Raw genomic sequence first — 22178 nt, 5'->3', positions numbered from 1 at the left:
GCTGGAGTCCATTATTAAAGAAGCAGTAGCAGGACATTTGGAAAAGCATAATTCAATCAAGCAGAGCCAACATGGTTTTATGAAAGGGAAATCGTGTTTGACAAATTTGCTGGAGCTCTTTGAGGATGTAATGAGCAGGGTGGATAAGGGGGAACCAGTGGATGTGGTGTATTTGGATCTCCAGAAGGTATTCGATAAAGTGCCACATGAAAGATTACTGCACAAGATAAAAGTTCACTGGGTTGGGGGTATTATATTAGCATGGATTGAGGATTGGCTAACTAACAGTAAACAGAGAGTCAGGATAACCGAGTCATTTTCCGGTTGGCAAACAGTAACTAGCAGGGTGCCGCAGGGATCAGTGCTGGGACGTCAACTATTTACAATCTATATTAATGACTTGGATGAAGGGACCGAGTGTAATGTAGCCAAGTTTGCTGATGATACAAAGATGGGTGGGATAGTAAATTGTGAGGAGGACACAGAAAATCTGCAAAGAGATATAGACAGGCTAAGTGACTGGGCAAAAATCTGGCAGGTGGAATACAATGTGGGAAAATGTGAGGTTATTCATTGTGGCAGAAAACATAGAAAAGCAAATTATAATTTAAATGGAGAAAAATTGCAAAGTGCTGCAGTACAGAGAGACCTGGGGGTCCTTGTGCATGAAACACAAAAGTTAGTATGCAGGTACAGCAAGTAATCAGGAAGGCAAATGGAATGTTGGCCTTAATTGCAAGGGGGATAGAGTATAAAAACAGAGAAGTCCTGCTGCAAATGTACTGGGTATTGGTGAGGTCACACCTAGAGTACTGCGTACAGTTTTGATCTCCGTATTTAAGGAAGGATATACTTGGATTGGAGGTTGTTCAGAGAAGGTTCACTAGGTTGATTCCGGATATGAGGGGGTTGACTTATGAAGGTAGGTTGAGTTGAGCCTATACTCATTGGAGTTCAAAAGAATGAGAGGTGATCTTATTGAAATGAATAAGATAATGAGGGAGCTCGACAAGGTGGATGCAGAGAGGATATTTCTACTCATAGGGGAAACTAAAACTAGGGAACATAGTCTCAAAATAAGGGGCCGCCCATTTAAAAGTGAGATGAGGAGAAATTTCTTCTCTGAGGTTTGTAAATCTATGGAATTCTGTGCCCCAGAGAGCTGTGGAGGCTGAGTCATTGAATACATTTAAGTTGGAGATAGACAGATTTTTGAGTGATAAGGAAATAAAGGGTTATGGGGAGCAGGCAGGGAAGTGGAGCTGAGTTCATGATCAGATCAGCCATGATCTTATTAAATGGCAGAGCAGGCTCGAGGGGCCAAATGAACTACTCCTGCTACTATTTCTTATGTTCTTATGTTCTTCAAAGGGTCATCGACCCGAAACGTTAACTCTGCTTTCTCTCCGCAGATCTGCCTGACCCGCTGAGATTTCCAGCATTTTCTGTTTTTATTCCAGATTCCAGCATCTGCAATATTTTGCTTTTGTCCCATCCTACTCTGCCCAGACCAAATCTGCTTCATATGACAATGGTAATGCCCCCACTCCATGCTGCATCATTATATCACCACAAGCACGCCCACCCTGATGCTTTCGCTGAACAGAAAAGACTTTTCAGCAGGTAGAATGTAATGTCCTACTCACCCTGCTCAAGCAAATGACCATTCGTGATACATTCATATGATGTGCTCTTTTCTATCAACTCCACTGAGCAATAATGGCTTCATCACCCACATCTCCTCTCTATTGAGGGATTTTACAGTGATGCTCTACGACATCCATCTGTTCCCTAAAGGCATGCAAATAACAGCCTCTTTAAATATGCCAATGTTCTGTATTTATCACAGAGACCAAAAGTTCCCATCACTCCTGATTTCCAGATTTAACATTGCCTATCAAGAACTCATCTCCATATTTATTTATGATATACACAGGGTGAGCACGAGATAGTGTTCCTGTTTAACTTTAATCCAAACTTTTCCTTGTGGCTTGAGAGTTCTCTTCATAATCTATTATATGGAGATTACGAGGAAAGATTCCAGGATTCTTCTAAATATCAATTTATCAAACACGCCCCTTGTAATTAAACTTATTTCTGAAGCTGTCTATTACAGGCTCAGAACTATATCGTTCCTGTAAGTTCGTTGTTGCATAATACCTTTTACTGTGCATCAATAATGCATTTTGGGAGAAAGAATGAGCAGAGGCAAAAGAAACTAAATGGTACAAATTTAAAAAGGGTGCAGAAACAAGTGGTTCACACACACAAATCTTTGAAAGTGGGAAAATTCATACTGGCTCCTTATTAACATGATTGCAGTCATGATTCGAATCTAAAGACTTAGGGGGCAAAATTCGGTCGCACCCCATTTGGGGCGGTAACTTTTCACTTTTAGAAAATTCAGCGCCCAGCGAGATGCTTTGACAAATTGCGTGAAATTCAGCATTTTCACCCGGCAGTGAAGGGGGGCGGTAAGTGAGGCGCTAATGGCCTTAGCTGGCCAATTTCAGCCAAAATCCACGCACAGGCATCTTCCATCCCCTCAATTGGAGTTCAGGACTGGAACATTGGGTCCGTCATTGAAACATCTGTGAACTCGTGTGGAAGCAAGGCATCCTCGTTCGAGGGAGCGCCTATGATGATACCACCATCTATACTACAAGCTTCACAAACTGTTCAATACACCACACCCCCAGCACTCATCTACCAACACTCACACCTACATCTCACAACTTGTGCACAATGACAGCTGCTCAACTATGGCAGGAACATCACCCAAACACATTGCACCACGCTCACAAACATACTTCCCTTGCTTTTGCAGACTAAGGTCGCTCACAATCGCCGGGAGCAGGAGCAGGCAGGCGGGGGCCAAGCCCACATTGAACAGCTGGAGACACCAGTGTTGGAGATCATTGGGTACCAGGTTGTGGGCATCGTGGCTGCTATGTAACTGTGTAAGACTTGCCACCAGAGGGCGCAACTGTTGAAGGCCCAAGAGTCACCTGCACACCTCGTGCAAGGGAGTATAATAGGTTGTCTGCAATGCTGCTTAAGCACTCTGGAGTTATATTAAAGAGACTCAGGTCACATCAGTTTTAGCTCACAGTACTCAGTCTTGTGGAGTTCTTCCATACTTAACAATTGGCGACGAGTAACAGATTACGAACTTTCATGCGGTCATGGCTGCCGTTGGTATTTTAGAGAGCTTTGTAGAGGGCGATGATTGGGAAGCCTTCATTGAGCATCTCGACCAGTGCTTCCTGGCCAACGAACTGGATGGGGATGATAAAGCGATCAAGCACAGGGCGATTTTCCTCACCGTGTGTGGGTCCACAATGTATGGCCTCATCAAGAATCTGCTAGCAATGGAGAAACCAGTGGAGAAAACATATACAGAGTTGTGTACGCTGGTTCGGAACCGCCTCAAGCCAAAGGAGAGCATCTTAATGGCCAGGTATTGCTTCTACATCCACCACTGCTCCGAAGGTTAGGACGTGGCGAGTTATGTTACCAACTTGAAACGCCTTGCAGGAACTTGCAAATTTGCTGGATTTTTGGGGGAAATGCTGTGGGACCTTTTTTGCTTGGCATCAGCCACGAGGTCATTCTTCGCAAGCTGCTGTCCGCCGAATCCCTGGACTTGAGCAAAGCCATCAAGACAGCCCAGGCATTCATATCCATGAGTGATAATACCAGGCAGATATCTTCCCAGCATCGAAGCTCACCGGCAAATAAAATAACGTCGCTAGCAGGCAGAACTGTATATGGCAGGGCCTACACGTCTGCAGCTGCAAGACCTAGGATGACTCAGAGTCCACTATCGGGTGTGAATGCAAATCCATTAGCACCATGTTGGCGCTGCGGAGCAAATCATCAAGCCCATCAATGTCGATTTGAGCACCACATGTGCAAAGGCTGTGAAACAATGGGGCACCTCCAGCGAATATGCTAGAGTGCTGCGACTCACCACGTGGCAGAGTCGGCAGAGGATGATCAATCCGGTGTGGATCATGCAGAACAAACAAGAGAGACAACTCAACCTGAGGAAGAAGTGTATGGGGTACACACCTTCACCACCAAGAGCTCTCCTATCAGGCTGAAAGTCAAATTGAACGGTATTCCAGTATCAATGGAGTCAGACAATTATGAGTCAGGAGGCTTTTGAGAAACTGTGGGGTAACAAGGCACAAAGGCCCAAACTGAGCCCGATTCAGACAAAGCTGCGCACCTACACCAAAGAGCACATACCAGTCATTGGCAGTGCGGCAGTTAAGATATCGTATGATGGAGCTGTGCATGATTTATCACTGTGGATTGTACCAGGCGATGGCCCAACGCTATTCGGCAGAAGCTGGCTGGGAACGATTCGATGGAACTGGGATGACATCAAAGCACTAACTTCAGTGGATGATGCCTCGTGCGTCCAAGTGCTGAGCAAGTTTCCATCGCTATTTGAACCAGGTATCGGCAACTTCACAGGAGCCAAGGTGCAGATCCATCCAGCCCCCAATACAAGGCCCATTCAGCACAAGGCTCGAGCGGTTCCATATATGATGAGGGAGAAAGTCGAGATGGAACTGGACAGACTTCAACGAGAGGGAATCATATCGCCAGTCAAGTTCAATGAGTAGGCCAGTCCGATTGTTCTGGTGCTGAAAAGCGATGGCACGGTCAGAATCTCCGGAGACTACAAGGTAACGATCAACCGAGTCTCGTTACAAGACCAGTACCCGCTACCCAAGGCGGATGACCTGTTCGCAACGTTAGCGGGGAGGAAGTCGTTCACCAAGTTGTGCCTAACCTCTGCCTACATGACACAGGAGCTGGCTGAATTTTTGAAAAGATTGACGTGCATCAACACGCACAAAGGACTGTTTATATACCACAGGTGCCCTTTTGGGATTCATTCGGCTGCTGCCATCATCCAGAGGAACATGGATAGTCTGCTGAAATCGGTTCCGTGCAAAGTTGTGTTTCAAGATGACATCCTGATCACCGGTTGTGACACCACCGAACACCTGCACAATCTGGAAGTGGTTCTAAGTCGACTAGACAGAATGGGACTCAGACTGAAACGCTCCGAGTGTTTTCCTGGCACCAGAGGTTGAATTTTTGGGGAGAAAGATTGCGGCAGATGGCATCAGACCCACGGACTCAAAGACAGAGGCCATCAAGAATGCACTCAAACCACAGAATGTGACGGAGCTGTATTTTCGTTCCTGGGACTCAATCAACTATTTTGGTAACTTTCTACCCGGATTAAGCACTTTGCTGGAATCGTTGCACATGTTGCTACATAAGGGTGACGACTGGGTTTGGGGTAAATCTCAAGAGACAGCCTTTGAGAAAGCCAGAAACCTACTTTGCTCTAATAAGTTACTTGTACTGTATGACCCGTGTAAACGATTAGTGTTAGCTTGTGATGCATCTTCGTACAGGGTCGGCTGTGTGTTACAGCAAACCAATGTATCGGGCAAACTTCAACCGGTTGCATATGCGTCTAGAAGTCTGTCTAAGGCTGAAAGAGCCTACAATATGGTCGGGAAAGAGAGGTTAGCATGTGTATATGGGATTAAGAAAATGCACCAATACCTATTTGGATTTTGGTTTGAGCTTGAAACTGACCACAAAACGGTCATTTCGCTGTTTTCAGAAAGCAAAGGTACAAACACCATTGCTTCGTCCCGCATCCAAAGATGGGCACTAACATTGTTCGCCTATGACTATGTTATCCGCCACAGACCAGGCACGGAGAACTGTGCCGATGCCCTCAATCGGCTACCATTGCCCACGACCGGGGTGGAAATGGCACAGCCTGCAGACTTGCTTCTGGTCATGGATGCTTTTGAGAGCGAGGGGTCACCCATCACTGCTCGCCAGATCAGGACCTGGACCAGCCAGGATCCTGAGCTATCACTTGTAAAAAGTTGTGTCCTCAATGGGAGCTGGTCAGCCATTCCCAGGGAAATGCAAGATGAAATTAAGCCGCTTCATCGACGCAAAGATGAATTGTCCATCCAGTCGGATTGTCTCTTATGTGGTAATCACATGGTTTTGCCAAAAAAAGACAGGGGAATGTTTATACGCGACCTACACAATACCCACCCAGGCAAAGTCATGATGAAGACTATAGCCAGGTCATATGTTTGGTGGCCCAGCATTGACTCGGACTTAGAGTCATGGGGAGGTGTTAAACTAATATGGCAGGGGGATGGGAACCTATGCAGGGAGACAGAGGGAAGTATAATGGAGGCAGAAGCAAAAGATAGAAAGAAGAAAAGTAAAAGTGGAGGGCAGAGAAGCCCAAGGCAAAAATCAAAAAGGGCCACATTACAGCAAAATCCTAAAGAGGCAAAGTGTGTTAAAAAGATGAGCCTGAAGGCTCTGTGCCTCAATGTGAGGAATATTTGGAATAAGGTGGACAAATTAACTGCGCAGATAACAGTTAACGGATATGATGTAATTGGCATTACGGAGGCATGGCTCCAGGGTGACCAAGGCTGGGAACTCAACATACAGGGGTATTCAATATTTAGGAAGGATAGACAGAAAGGAAAATGAGGTGGGGTGGCGTTGCTGGTTAAAGAGGAAGTTAATGCAATAGTAAGGAAGGACATTAGCTTGGATGATGTGGAATCTATATGGGTGGAGCTACGGAATACCAAAGGGCAGAAATCGCTAGTGGGAGTTGTGTACAGACCACCAAACAGTAGTAATAAGGATGGGGACAGCATCAAACAAGAAATTAGGGATGCGTGCAATAAAGGTATAGTTATCATGGGCGACTTTAATCGACATATTGACTGGGCTTACCAAACTAGTAGCAATGCGGTGGAGGAGAATTTCCTGGAGTGTATTAGGGATGGTTTTCCAGACCAATATGTCAAGGAACCAACTAGACAGCTGGCCATCCTAGACTGGGTGATGTGTAATGAGAAAGGACTAAGTAACAATCTTGTTGTGCGAGGCCCCTTGGGGAAGAGAGACCATAATATGGTAGAATTCTTTATGAAGATGGAGAGTGACACAGTTAATTCAGAGACTAGGGTCCTGAACTTGGGGAAAGGTAACTTCGATGGTATGAGACGTGAATTGGCTAGAATAGACTGGTGAGTGATACTAAAAGGGTTGACGGTGGATAGGCAATGGCAAACATTTAAAGATCACATGGATGAACTTCAACATTTGTACATCCCTGTCTGGAGTAAAAGTAAAACGGGAAAGGTGGCTTAACCGTGGCTAACAAGGGAAATTAAGGATAGTGTTAAATCCAAGGAAGAGGCATATAAATTGGCCAGAAAAAGCAGCAAACCTGAGGACTGGGAGAATTTTGTAATACAGCAGAGGAGGACAAAGGGTTTAATTAGGAGGGGTAAAAGAGAGTATGAGAGGAAGCTTGCTGGGAACATAAAAACTGACTGCAAAAACTTCTATAGATATGTGAAGAGAAAAAGAGTAGTGAAAACAAGCGTAGGTCCCTTGCAGTCAGATTCAGGTGAATTTATAATGGGGAACAAAGAAATGGCAGACCAGTTGAACAAATACTTTGGTTCTGCCTTCATGAAGGAAGACACAAATAACCTTCCAGAAGTACTAGGGGACCGAGGGTCTAGTGAGAAGGAGGAACTGAAGGATATCCTTATAAAGCATGAAATTGTGTTCAGGAAATTGATGGGATTGAAGGCCGATAAATTCCATTGGCCTGATAGTCTGCATCCCAGAGTACTTAAGGAAGTGGCCATAGAAATAGTGGATGCATTGGTGTTCATTTTCCAACAGTCTATCGACTCTGGATCAGTTCCTATCGACTGGAGGGTAGCTAATGTAACTCCACTGTCTAAAAAAGGAGGGAGAGAGAAAACGGGTAATTATAGACCAGTTAGCCTGGCATCAGTAGTGGGGAAAATGTTGAAATCAATTATTAAAGATGAAATAGCAGCACATTTGGAAAGCAGTGACAGGATTGGTCCAAGTCAGCATGGATTTATGAAAGGGAAATCATGCTTGACGAATCTTCTGGAATTTTTTGAGGATGTAACTAGTCGAGTGGACAAGGGAGAACCAGTGGATGTGGTGTATTTGGACTTTCAAAAGGCTTTTGACAAGGTCCCACACAAGAGATTGGTGTGCAAAATCAAAGCACATGGTATTGGGGGTAATGTACTGACGTGGATAGAGAACTGGTTGGCAGACAGGAAGCAGAGAGTCGGGATAAACGGGTCCTTTTCAGAATGGCAGGCAGTGACTAGTGAGGTGCCGCAGGGCTCAGTGCTGGGACCCCAGCTCTTTACAATATACATTAATGATTTAGATGAAGGAATTGAGTGTAATATCTCCAAGTTTGGAGATGACACTAAACTGGGTGGCGGTGTGAGCTGTGAGGAGGACGCTAAAAGGCTGCAGGATGACTTGGACAGGTTCGGTGAGTGGGTAAATGCATGGCAGATGCAGTATAATGTGGATAAATGTGAGGTTATCCACTTTGGGGGCAAAAACACGAAAGCAGAATATTATCTGAATAGCGGCAGATTAGGAAACAGGGAAGTGCACCGAGACCTGGGTGTCATGGTTCATCAGTCATTGAAAGTTGGCATGAAGGTACAGCAGGCGGTGAAGAAGGCAAATGGTATGTTGGCCTTCATAGCTAGGGGATTTGAGTATAGGAGCAGGGAGGTCTTACTGCAGTTGCACAGGGCCCTGGTGAGGCCTCACCTGGAATATTGTGTTCAGTTTTGGTTTCCTAATCTGAGGAAGGACGTTCTTGCTATTGAGGGAGTGCAGCGAAGGTTCACCAGACTGATTCCCGGGTTGGCTGGACTGACATAAGAGGAGAGACTGGATCAACTGGGCCTTTATACACTAGAGTTTAGAAGGATGAGAGGGGGGATCGCATCGAAACTTACAAGATTTTGACAGAACTGGGCAGTTTAGATGCAGGAAGAATGTTCCTGATGATGGGGAAGTCCAGAACCAGGGGACACAGTCTTAGGATAAGGGGTAGGCCACTTCGGACTGAGCTGAGGAGAAACTTCTTCACTCAGAGAGTTGTTAACCTGTGGAATTCCCTACTGCAGAGAATTGTTGATGCCAGTTCATTGAGTATATTCAAGAGGGAGTTAGATATGGCCCTTACGGATAAAGGGATCAAGGGGTATGGAGAGAAAGCAGGAAAGGGGTACTGAAGGAATGATCAGCCATGATCTTATTGAATGGTGGTGCAGGCTCGAAGGGCCGAATAGCCTACTCCTGCATCTATTTTCTATGTTTCTCTATTTCTAACATGTGCTTACAATTGAGCAATGCACCAAGGGAGACTCCATTGAGTCTGTGGTCATGGCCCTCCAAACCGTGGTCCAGGATCCTCGTAGAGTTTGCTGGCCCCTTTCTTGGAAACATGTTTATAGTTATCGTGGACGCTTACTCAAAATGGATTGATTGTGTAATCATGTCATCCAGCACATCCACTGCCACCATTGAAAGCCTCTGGGCTATGTTCGCCATCCATGGCTTGCCCGACGTCCTTGTCAGTGACAATGGACCGTGTTTCACCAACTCGGAATTCAACGAGTTTATAACTCGCAATGGCATCAAGCATGTCAGGCCTGCTTCATTTAAGCCCACGTCCGATGGTCAAGCGGAACAGGCAGTCCAAACTATCAAGCAGAGCTTGAAACGTGTGACGGAAGGCTCCTTGCAGATCCGCTTATCGTGCGTTCTGCTCAGCTACCGGACGCGACCCCACTCGCTCACTGGGGTTCCCCCTGCAGAAGAGAGCACTCAAAGCCAGGCTCTCCCTAGTCCACCCGGATCTAATTGATCATGTGAAAACCCGGCGTCACCGGCAAAACATGTACCACGATCGCGCAGCTCTATCGCGTGACATTGATGTTAATGACCCTATGTTTGTCCTTAATTATGGTCATGGTCCTAAATGGGTCGCTGGCACTGTCTTGGCCAAGGTGGGGAATAGAGTATTTTAGTCAAACTATTGAAGTCACAAAAGTGCAGAAAGCATTTGGATCAGACCAAATTGCGGTTCACCGACAACCAGGAACAACCTGAAGAGGACATCACCATCATCGATCCACCATCACACATCCAACCAGCAATCGACCTCACAGACAATCAAGGGGATGAACCACCCATTCTCAACAGTCCTGTCAGACCAGCCATACTGCAGTACAGCAATGGTCCGACCAACTCACCCGTGTCAGAGTTTGAACCCAGACGATCAACCAGGGAGCATAGGGCCCCGGATCGTCTCAACTTGTAAATAATTTGTAACAAAGACTTTGGGGGGGGAAGTGATGTTATGTATGTAAACATTGTAACTGTGTAAGACTTGCCACCAGAGGGCGCAACTGTTGGAGGCCCAAGGGTCACCTGCACACCTCGTGTAAGGGAGTATATAAGGTTGTCTACCATGCTGCTTAACCAGTCTGGAGTTGTATTAAAGCGACTAAGGTCACATCAGTTTTAGCTCACAGTACTCAGTCTTGTGGAGTTCTTCCATACTTAACAGTGACCACCGGCGACATTGACCCCCTTGGGGACAACAACAGTTCATTCCTAATCCTTCTTCTCACATCCCACTTCCCACTCAGCCCACAATCTTTTCTCACTTTCAAGCTACTCGTGCTGTATGTGTGCATTTCTGCCTCCCGCCCTCCCCTCACCAGAATCCGACTCTTGTGCCTTTCTGCTTGCAGATAATCAGCAAGCACCTGAGCTGCCTGTGCCTGCGGCCACTGCAGAGAGCGAGGGGGGAGAAGAAGAGGAAGAACACACCGCGTCACTGTACCTGTCATCAGCTCAGATACTGGCACCACGTGTTCTTTTGAGGTTAGTATAGTAGTATGATCTGCACAGGTTGAGGCACTGGGGACAAGTGGGCTGCAGCAAGGTCAGGGGAAAGGATAGCTCGGGGGACAGCTCCCCGAAGGACGGGTTCGCGCGTGATTTCTGCTGCACAGGACTCGGATGAGGACCTTGATGTGGAGGCCTTCAGAAGAAGGATGATGTGCATGCATACGGAAATAATAGGTACAATGGCAAGGCTGCCAAAGTGCTTCTTGGCAATGTCAAGGTGTATGAAGGAGTCCGCCTCCAACATTGCACGGGGCTCTGCACAGAGCATGGAACCCAGGATTTCCAGTTTGGAAATGATGGTACACTCCCAGAGAGACCACGGGGACCCAGACATGATGGCGCGCATAATGAGTGATGTCACAGCTTCCATTGCAGCGCAGGCAGTGGCTGCTCAGACTTCTCATAAACAGTCTCTGCTTGGTGGCATCCAAGCTCTGACTGCTTTCATGCAGTCTCAGTTTGAAGCCACACAAGCTCTGACTGCTTTCATGCAGTCTCAGTTTGAAGCCACACAAGCTCTGACTGCTGCCATGACTGGATTTACCACCATCGACCGGGGCAGCAGGCCAGCAATTTGTGCTCCAACAGATTTCTCAGAATGCTGAGGCGCTGCAGGTGGCAGTGGATCTGTGGAACAGGTACCTGTTGTTCTCTCTTAAGATGACAGCATTCCTACTCCCACCACTGCCACTCTGCCATTGCCCAGACTGCTGTCACATATACCGAGATGTTGCAGTCTACTGCCGGGCCTTCTAGGGCCGGAGCTTGTCATCCTGCAAGGCCATCTGAAGTCTCATGCATGGAAATTTATCAGCCTTCCACCAGCCGTGCTGCAGTCACTGGGGATGCACCGTGCAGGAGCACTAAATCAGGAAAAGGTGCACAAAAGAAAAACACTAAGGCCGGAATTTTCCCGCTGCCAGGCATGCAGGTTTGGAGGTGGGATAGCAGTAAAAATTGGCAAAGTTGCAAATGAGTAGGGAACCCGCCGTCATCCTGCTACCTTACGCATTTAACTTGTGGGCATTTGCTGGCGCACCACAGACCCGAACAGAAGAGGCGGGAGACCTATTTAAAGTAGTTAAGTGCTTGTTGTGAGACCCTCAACAGGGTTTTTAACCAGTCCTTTTGATTTTTACTGGATGACCACGGGAATCACGCAGCTTGGGAACCATGTCAGTCAACATGAAGCAGAAGCATCGTGGCCATTTTGCGAGGTCATTGGAAATCCAAATAAATACTCCCACATGACTCCATTATGTGCAGATTTACATGTCTAGCGTTTGCAAGTTTTTTCTGCAACCTCGGAAGCCATTCTCACCACATTACTCGTAACTATCACAACATTGACAGCTTGGTCCTCTGATCTCTACTTGACCTGCCATTTATTACATCAGCATGGGGGCCATTTATACTGTCTCGCCTTGGTCCTCAGAATCGGACCACAATGAGCCCCACCAGTAGCACCAGGCATACCAGCAGCAGCAGCAGCAGCAACAACCTTCTCCCCACTGACCTAAAGTGCCACCGCGGAGAGAGCCTCAGTGCAGGGCTGCAGTGCACCGGAGGCGATACCCCCAACCCCCAAGATGTAATTTATCTAGATTTTCAAAAGGCCTTCGATTAAGGTACCCCATAATAGACTGATGAACAAGGTCAGAGAATGCGGAGTCAGGGAACAAGTAGCAGAATGGATAGCTAGCTGGCGTCAAGACAGAAAGCAGAGTAGGAGTAAAGGGTAGCTATTCACTGTGGCAGAAGGTGGGTTGTGGTGTTTCACACGGATCAGTGCTGGGACCACTGCTGTTCACAATTTACATTAACAATTTAGACTTTGGAATCAAAAACACAATTTCTAAATTTGCGGATGACACCAAATTTGGGAGGATAGCTCATACTGAGGAGGACTGCAACAAATTACAGAAGGGCATTAATAAACAGAATGGGCATAAAATTGGCAAATTAAGTTCAACTCAGATAAATGTGAAGTATTACCTTTTGGTAGGAAGAATAAGGAGGTCACTTATTACTTGGAGGGTGTGAGTCTAGGTGGGGTAGAGAAACAAAGGGATCTCGGAGTAAAATGCACAAATCACTAAAAGTTGCGACACAGGTTAGCAAGGCCATATAAAAAGTAAGCCATATTCTCGAGTTTATTTCTAGAGGTATAGAATTGAAAAGTAGGGAAGTTATGCTAATCCTGTATCGATCCTTGGTTAGGCCACACTTAAAGAGTACTGCGTACAGTTCTGGTCACAATATTATAAAAAGGATGTAGAGGCACTGGGAGAGGGTGCAGAGAAGATTTACAAGGATGATACCAGAAATGCGAGGGTATACGTATCAGGAAAGGATGAACAGGCTGTGTCTCTTTCCTCTTGACAAAAGAAGGCTGAGAGGTGACCCAATAGAGGTCTTTAAAATTCTGAAAGGTTTTGATCGAGTGGATACAAAGAGAATGTTTCCACTTGTGGGGAAAAGTATAACTAGAGGCCATCAATATAAGATGGTTACCAAAAAATCCAATAGGGAATTCAGAAGAAACTTCTTTACCCAAAGAGTGGTGAGAATGTGGAACTCACTACCACAGGGAATGATTGAAGTGAATAGTATAGATGCATTTAAGGGGAGGCTGGACAAGCATATGAGGGAGAAGGGAATCGAGGGTTATGATGATAGAGTGAGATGAGGAAAGACGGGAGCAGGCTCGAGTAGAGCATAAACACCGGCATGGATTGGTTGGGCTGAATGGCCTGTTTTTGCACCGTATAGCCGATGTAATCCTATGTAAAACACAGAGGATGCAGACGGAGGATGCGCTTCCTCAACATGACTGAGCAGCAGTGCTAAAAGAGGCCCAGGTTTTTGTGCCAGGTCGCTGCAGACATTTTCAGCTCACTGCAGCAAGATGTGCAGCCCAGGGGACCTAGTGCACAGGCCTTACCACTGCCCTCAACTTACTTGCCTCAAGCTCCTTCCAGGCACCTGCTGCAGATATTTGCAGCTTCTCACAGTGGCTGGCCACGGATGCATCACACAGGTCACCGATACCATGTTTAACAAGGCAGCCAATTACGTGAACTTTGCCACTGATGAAGCCAGTGTTAGGGAGCGGGCGCTCGGCTTTGCCACTCTGGCTAGCTTCCCACAGGTGCAGGGCGTCATCGACTGCACACATGTGGCCATCAGGGTACCACACCGTAACCCAGGAGTGTTTGTCAACCACAAGGGCTTCCACTCCCTCACCATGCAGCTGGTCTGCAACCATATTGTCTTGTATGTACATGCTGTTCGCAGCCACCAGATGGTGTCATTGTTGGAGGCCACTGAGCAGCACACACATGGTGCTGCTCTGGTATAAAAGGCCAGCCATTTTGTGAGTCAGGCATTTCTGTGCTGTAATAAAGCAGAGCCAAGTGTGTACTTAGTTCAGTTAAACAGTACTCAGTTTGTACCTTTATTGCATATATAATATTTGGCGACGAGAATACAAGAACCTTTGTTTGCAAAATGAGCACGATTGGATTTTTAGAGCGATTCGTGGAGGGAGAAGATTGGGCAGACTTTGTGAGCCGTTTGAACCAATACCTCGTGGCCAACAAAATGAAGGGGGTCGACGATGCAGATCGGTGCTGGGCCGTGTTCCTCACTTTGTGCGGTTCAAAGATCTATCGTCTGATAAAGAATCTACTCATGCCTAGTGATCCAACAGAGAAAATGTACAAGGAGTTGTGTACATTGGTATGGGAGCACCTCAAGCCAGACCACGGCATCATCATCGGTTTTATACACCCGTTCGATCAGAGGGCCAGAGTGCGGCGGAATTTGTTACCGACCTGAGATGTCTAGCGGGACCGTGCAAGTTCGGGATGGTGTTGACATCCAGATCGCTCAATCATGTATGACGACAGACAGGAGTTTAAAGCAAATATCGGTGAAGAACCGAACCTCGGCAAGTAATGTAAATGCGATTGAGTCGGCGTTCGACAGAGCGGCACATGGCAGGGCCTATCCGGCTGCGTTCACGAAACCTGTGGCTGGCCAAAGTTTACCAGGGGGAATGTATCCGACATCTCCGTGTTGGCGTTGTGGGGGAAATCATCGGCACCAGCAGTGCCGATTTAAGCAATATAGTTGCAAAAGCTGTCTGAGAGTGGGGCACCTCCAGCTCAAGTGTCCGCAGATGAGCAAGCGAGCTGCGACACACCATGTGGAGGATGAGAGTCAGACTAGCGCGGATCCGGATATGCAATCCGAGATGCCAGAGGATGAAGTGTATGGACTGTACTGTTTCACAACCAAGAGTAAACCAATTTTGATTAAAGTGAAGTTTAACGGGATACCGGTATCGATGGAACTGGACACAGGGGCAAGTCAATCGATCATGAATGAGAGAGCAGTTAATAAGCTGTGGGATACTAAGACTGTGAGGCCCAGGCTGAGCTCTGTTAACGCCAAGCTGCGCACGTACACCAAAAAACTGATAAAGGTGATTGGCAGTGCACAAATTAATGTGTCGTATAATGGTGCGGTTCATAAGTTGCCGCTGTGGATTATTCCAGGCAATGGCCCAACGCTGCTTGGCAGGACCTGGTTGGAGAAAATCAGATGCGACTGGAACGACATAAAGGTGTTGTCAGAGGAAGATACACGTGCCCAAGTATTGAGCAAGTTCCCCTCGCTGTTCGAACAGGGTATCGGCAACTTCATGGGAGCCAAGGTGCAGATCCACGTGGACTCAGATGCAAGACCCATCCATCACAAAGCTTGGGCAGTGCCGTACATGATGAGGGAGAAGGTCGAAATTGAACCGGACAGATTCCAGGTGAAGGGATCATATCACCGGTCGAATTTAATGAATGGGCCAGTCCCATTGTTCCTGTGCTGAAAAGTGATGACACAGTCAGAATCTGTGGAGACTACAAGGCTACGATCAATAGAGTTTCAAAACAAGATCGGTACCCATTACTGAAGGCTGATGACTTGTTTGCGACGCTAGCCGGAGGGAAATCATTCACAAAACTTGACTTGACGTCAGCCTAAATGACGCAGGAGTTGGTTGAGACATTGAAGAGACTTACGTGCATTAACACGCACAAAGGACTGTTTATTTAACACAGGTGCGCGTTTGGAATTCGCTCGGCTGCAGCAATATTCTAGAGGAATATGGAAAGTCTACTGAAGTCCGTTCCCAGAACCGTTGTGTTCCAAGATGACATCCTGATCACTAGTCATGACTCCAAGGAACAAGAGATTCGACTACATTTAGACAGAGTGAGACTCAGACTTAAACGCTTGAAGTGCGTCTTCATGGCACCGGAGGTCGAATCCTCGGGAGGAAAATTGCCGCTGATGGCATCAGACCTACTAACGTGAAAACCAAAGCCATCAAGAAAACACCCAAGCCACAGTACCTGATGGAGCTGCGTTCGTTCCTGGATCTACTCAACTACTTTGGTAACTTCCTACCTAAATTGAGCATCTTACTTGAACCACTGCACATGCTATTGAGAAAAGGCAACAACTGGGTGGGGGGCGCATTGCAAGACAGAGCTTTTGAGAAAGCCACCAATCTGCTTTGCTCTAACAAGCTCCTGGTATATTATGACCCATGTAAACTTTTAGTTTTGGCCTGTGACGCATCGTCATATGGAATTGGTTGAGTGTTACAACAAACCAATGAGTCGGGGAAACTTCAACCTGTCGCGTATGCATCCAAAAGTTTGTCAAAAGCAGAAAGAGCCTACAGTATGGCAGAAAAAGAAGCTTTAGCTTGTGTGTACGGTGCTAAAAAGATGCATCAATAACTGTTTGGTCTGAGGTTTGAATTAGAGACTGATCACAAGCCGCTCATTTCATTGTTTTCTGAGAGCAAAGGTATCAATACCAACACTTCATCCCTCATCCAAAGGTTGGTGCTGACATTATCTGCCTATGATCTCTGTTTCGGATGCCTCCAAAAGTTCAGCACTATCCTCCGCCTGCTCCATGATGACATGCAGGCCGTGATCCTGATCAATGGATCCATCACAGACCCAATCCACGTCCGGACCGGGGTCAAACAGGGCTGCGTCATCGCCCCAAACCTCTTCTCAATCTTTCTCACCGCCATACTCCACCTCACAGTCAACAAGCTCCCTGCTGGAGTGGAACTAAACTAGAGAACCAGTGAGAACCTGTTCAACCTGCGCCATCTCTAGGCCAGATCCAAGACCACCCCAACCTCTGTCGTTGAGCTACAGTATACGGACAACACCTGCGTCTGTGCACATACAGAGGCTGCACTCCACGGCAGAGTCGACGTATTTATTGAGGTGTACGAAAACATGGGCCTTATGCTAAACATCCATAAGAGAAAGGTCCTCCACCAGCCTGTCCTCACCGCACAACACTGCCCCCCCAGTCATCAAGGTCCACGGCGCAGCCCTGGACACTGTGGACCACTTCCCATATCTTGGGAGCCTCCTATCAACAAGAGCAGGCATCAACAACGAGATGCAACACCACCTCCAGTGAGCCAGTGCAGCCTTCGGCCGCCTGAGGAAAAGAGTGTTTGAAGACCAGGCCTTCAAAACTGCCACCAACCTCATGGTCTACAGGGCTGTAGTAATACCTGCCCTCCTGTATGGCTTAGAGACATGGACCATGTACAGTAGACACCTCAAGTTGCTGGAGAAATATCACCAAAGATGTCTTCGCAAGATCCTACAAATCACCTGGGAGGATAGGCGCACCAACATCAGTGTCCTCATTCAGGCTAACATCCCCAGCATTGAAGCACTGACCACACTCGATCAGCTCCGCTGGGCAGGCCACATTGTCTGCATGCCAGACACGAGACTCCCAAAGAAAGTGCTCTACTCAGAGCTCCTTCACAGCAAACGAGCCAAAGGTGGGCAGTGGAAGGACACCCTCAAAGCCTCCCTGATAAAGTGCAACATCCCCACTGACACCTGGGAGTCCCTGGCCCAAGATCGCCCTAAATGGAGGAAGTGCATCTGAGAGGGCGCTAAGCACCTCGAGTCTCCATGCCGAGAGCATGCAGAAATCAAATGCAGACAGCGGAAAGAGCGTGCGGCAAACCAGTCCCACCCACCCCTTCCCTCAACGATATCTGCCCCACCTGTGACAGGGACTGTGGCTCTCGTATTGGACAGTTCTGCCAACAAAGAACTTACTTCAGGAGTAGAAGCAAGTCTTCCTCGATTCCGAGGGACTGCCAATGATGATGATTATGTAATTTACCACACACCTGGCACAGAGAATTGTGCCGATGCTTTGAATTGGTTGCCATTGCCCACACCGGAGGTGGAAATGCCACAACCGGCAGATTTAATGTTAATCATGGATGCTTTTGAGAGTGAAGGTACCCCTGTCAAGGCTCAACAAGTTAAGACCTGGACCAACCAGGACCCGATATTGTCGGTGGTAAAGGGTTGCATCCTCAAAGGGGATTGGTCTGCCATACTTAAGCAAATGTACGAGGAGGCTAAACTGTACATTCGCCGCAAAGACGAGCTGTCTATTCAAGCAGATTGCAAATTGTGGGGCAATCGAGTAGTAATGCCTAAGAAAGGGAGAGAGAAGTTTGTGCGTGAGTTATACAGCACACATCCTAGTATAGTGATGATGAAGGCCATCGTCAGGTCCCATGTATGGTGGCCAGGAATTGATTCTGAGTTGGAAGCATGCATGCATCAGTGCAACACCTGCATGCAGCTCAGCAAAGCACCAGCGGAATCGCCGCTGAGCCTGTGGTCATGGCCATCCAAATCTTGTTCCAGGATCCATGTAGATTTTGCAGGTCCCTTCCTGGGCAAGATGTTTTTAGTGGTGGTGGATGCTTATTCGAAGTGGATAGAATACATAATCATGTCATCTAGCACGTCCACGGCAACCATAGAGAATCTCAATGTCATGTTCGCGACACGTGGTCTGCCTGACTTAGTGGTGAGCGACAATGGGTTGTGGTTCACCAGTCAGGAGTTTGCAAAACTTAATGGCATAAAACATGTAAGGTCAGCACCGTTCAAGCCTGCGTCCAACGGGCAAGCAGAACGTGCAGTACAAATTATCAAGCAAAGCACGAGGAGAGTAACCCAAGGGTCACTGCAGACCTGCTTGTCCTGCATACTGCTGAGTTACAGGACAAGACCCCACACACTCACAGGGGTCACGCCTACTGAACTCATGATGGAAAGAGGTCTCAAGACCAAATTATCTCTTGTACACCTGGATTTAAGTCATCATGTTAAATACAGAAGACAGAGTCAACAAGAGTACCACGATCGCACAACTGTGTCACGCGAGATTTCTGTGAATGATCCTGTTTATGTGTTGAATTATGGTCAGGTCCCAAATGGATTGTCGGTATGGTCATGGCCAAGGAGGGCAGCAGAGTATTTGTTATTAAGCTCAAGAATGACCAAACTTGCAGGAAACACATGGATCAAACAAAGCTGAGGCACACAGACGAGCCAGAACAGTCGGATGAAGAAACCATCGACGACCAACCAACCTACCAGCAACCTTCAATGGACTCAAGGGTCATCAGTGAACCCGGAATTTCCATCACGGACTTGTTCAATAAAAATGGACTTGCAATTCCTGACATGGCCACTGCCACCCCCAACAAGTCAGCCATCCAGCCACCAGCCACCAGCCACACGAGACTCCGAACGTTCACCTAACACCGGAATTGAGCTGAGACCCAAAGCAAAAATCAAAAAGGGTCACATTACAGCAAAATTCCAAAAGGGCAAAGTGTGTTAAAAAGACAAGCCTGAAGGCTCTGTGCCTCAATGCGAGGAGTATTCGTAATAAGGTGGACGAATTAACTGCACAGGCAGAAATTAATGAATATGATATAATTGGCATCACTGAGACATGGCTCCAGAAAGGCCAAGGCTGGGAACTCAACATCCAGGAGTATTCAACATTCAGGAAGGATAGCCAGAAAGGAAAAGGAGGTGGGGTAGCGTTGCAGGTTAAAGAGGAAATTAACGCAATAGTAAGGAAGGACATTAGCTTAGATGATGTGGAATCTGTATGGGTGGAGCTGCGGAATACCAAAGGGCAGAAAAAGCTAGTGGGAGTTGTGTAAAGACCACCAAACCGTAGAAGTGAGGTTGGGGACAGCATCAAACAAGAAATTAGGGACACGTGCAATAAAGGTACAGCAGTTATCATGGGCGACTTTAATCGACATATAGATTGGGATAACCAAACTGGTAGCAATACGGTGGAGGAGGATTTCCTGGAGTGTATTAGGGATAGTTTTCTAGGCCAATATGTCGAGGAACCAACTAGAGGGCTGGCCATCCTAGGCTGGGTGATGTGTAATGCGAAAGGACTAATTAGCAATCGTGTTGTGTGAGGCCGGTTGGGGAAGTGTGACTTTAATATGGTAGAATTCTTTATTAAGATAGAGAGTGACACAGTTAATTCAGAGACTAGGGTCCTGTTGTAGAGAGTAGAAATATATATAGACTTAGGCATTAGGCACCTGCTGGATATTTAAAACTCACATAAGCTTAAATGGACACACACATAAAATGGCTGCCCAGGCATTATGGGAAATCAGGTAGTCAAACTGTGAACTGTTGAACGTTCACTGACCGAGCAATAACCCTGTGAGGCCCACTGTAGGAATGCCTGGGAAGACAGAGATAAGAAGGAAACCATCTCCTGTGAACAAGGCCATGAAACCAATTATTTCAGGAAGAAAGATAAGAGGGAAACCATTTGCTGTAAACAAGGCTATATACCAATTATTTCTCCCAGATGAAAGAACTAGGGAGAGAACCTATAAAGCCATCGATCAGCCCAAGCTGACAATAACCGAACATATGGTTCCCTGGATAGTAGGAGAATTCTATTGGGTTAAAGAACCTATATGTAATCTATAATCGTTGTGATTGGCTTGTGTCCAGCCGTGATGGGCTGTGTAACTGCAGTAAACTGTTTTGTAACTGTTGTGAAACATATAAAGGTACATGTAACTCTTTGTTCTGTGAAGAGAAACCTGGATACGGTCCTGAGTTTTTCCTTCCCGCTGAGCGTAATAAAAGCTGCTTCAGCATTGGAACCGACCCTGAGTGTTGAGTGATTCTTCTAAGAAAACACTAACGCTAACAATGGCGTAGTCGACGGGATTTCCCGGAGTCGCTGGACGCCCTTGGAAAAAAAAACCCGGGTGAGTATAAAAAACAATTTTTAAGTATAAAGGGTGCGGAAGGTGGAAGCTGGTTGATCGACATGAGGAGACGGTCTAATATCTCAAATGCCTAGCCTGAGCCTGAATTAAGAGGACTTTTGTCCCACGTGACGGCCAGGAACCAAGTAGGCGTAGGGAACACACTTAGACCGTGGGATCGTGATACCGAGAGACATCTTCCGGACTCAGTAGTGTAATTTGAAATACCCCGGGATAGAACCAAGCGGTGTACAGCGGCTAACGGAATCCAAACCTGTGAACAGGGTCGGACCAACAGGCTGAGCGGTGGTAGGTAGTCGTTAAGGATACGTAGAGCACTGCGGGAATTGCTTAAACGCGTTTTTAAGAATTGTATAAGTTTGTGCAACAGCAGAACTTGTGACCTGACAGTAGCCAAGAGACAGTTTACTACAAGTCACGCTAGAAAGAAAGCGGACCTCTGAGAGTAGATTCCTAACGGTAGTAGTCCTACCCAGGAATGGCCATGAAAACAAGTAAACTCGAGTGGGGACCAGAAGGGTCGCTTACCCGCCACCTGGCGGAAAAACAAAAGAAGCTAATTGAAAAAATGATTAAAGCAGGGTGGAATCCTCAGGAATTAGTTATGTGAGGAATTATTTAGATAAAACTACGAATTCCCTGAAAGGTCATGGATCCAAAAATAGAGCCGGCCAAAACAAGAAGAGAGACTGTTGTAAATGTCTGATCGTTGAGTGAGAAGTGTCTGTGTGATTTTTGACTGCAGAATGAATTTTTAATGTTTTCATGTTCCGAAAGCCTGGTTGGAAGAGGAATGCAAGTGTCTGTTTATTTTAGAAACAGAGTGAAAGTCTTTTTTTAAACCCTTTGTAATGTTGTCCTGTATGTGGGAAGTTTTAAGACATTTAAGTTAGAAACGCAGGTGTGGATTTATTCGGATGATAAGTTACGGAGCTAGGAAAATAAACAAATAAAGAATAGGTTTGTTGAGCAAAATATTTATTTGACATGCTCACTTACTTGCCGAAAGAAAACATGCAATGATTGATTGGGTTGAAAGACATAAATTTAGTCTCGGAATGAGATAAAGAATGCTTTAAAAAAAAAA

The 22178-nt window shown here is 46.6% G+C and overlaps 1 protein-coding gene across 2 annotated transcripts in view; it reads right to left on the bottom strand.

Annotated features, from left to right (window-relative positions):
• The window catches only part of LOC139276121 (NXPE family member 3-like), a 104536-nt gene that overhangs the window by 3073 nt on the left and 79285 nt on the right, over window positions 1-22178 (bottom strand). The window lies entirely within an intron of this gene.

This window comes from Pristiophorus japonicus, chromosome 11 (assembly GCF_044704955.1).
Source record: "Pristiophorus japonicus isolate sPriJap1 chromosome 11, sPriJap1.hap1, whole genome shotgun sequence".
NCBI lineage: Eukaryota > Metazoa > Chordata > Chondrichthyes > Pristiophoridae > Pristiophorus > Pristiophorus japonicus.
This window is presented reverse-complemented; position numbering and strand designations above follow the sequence as displayed.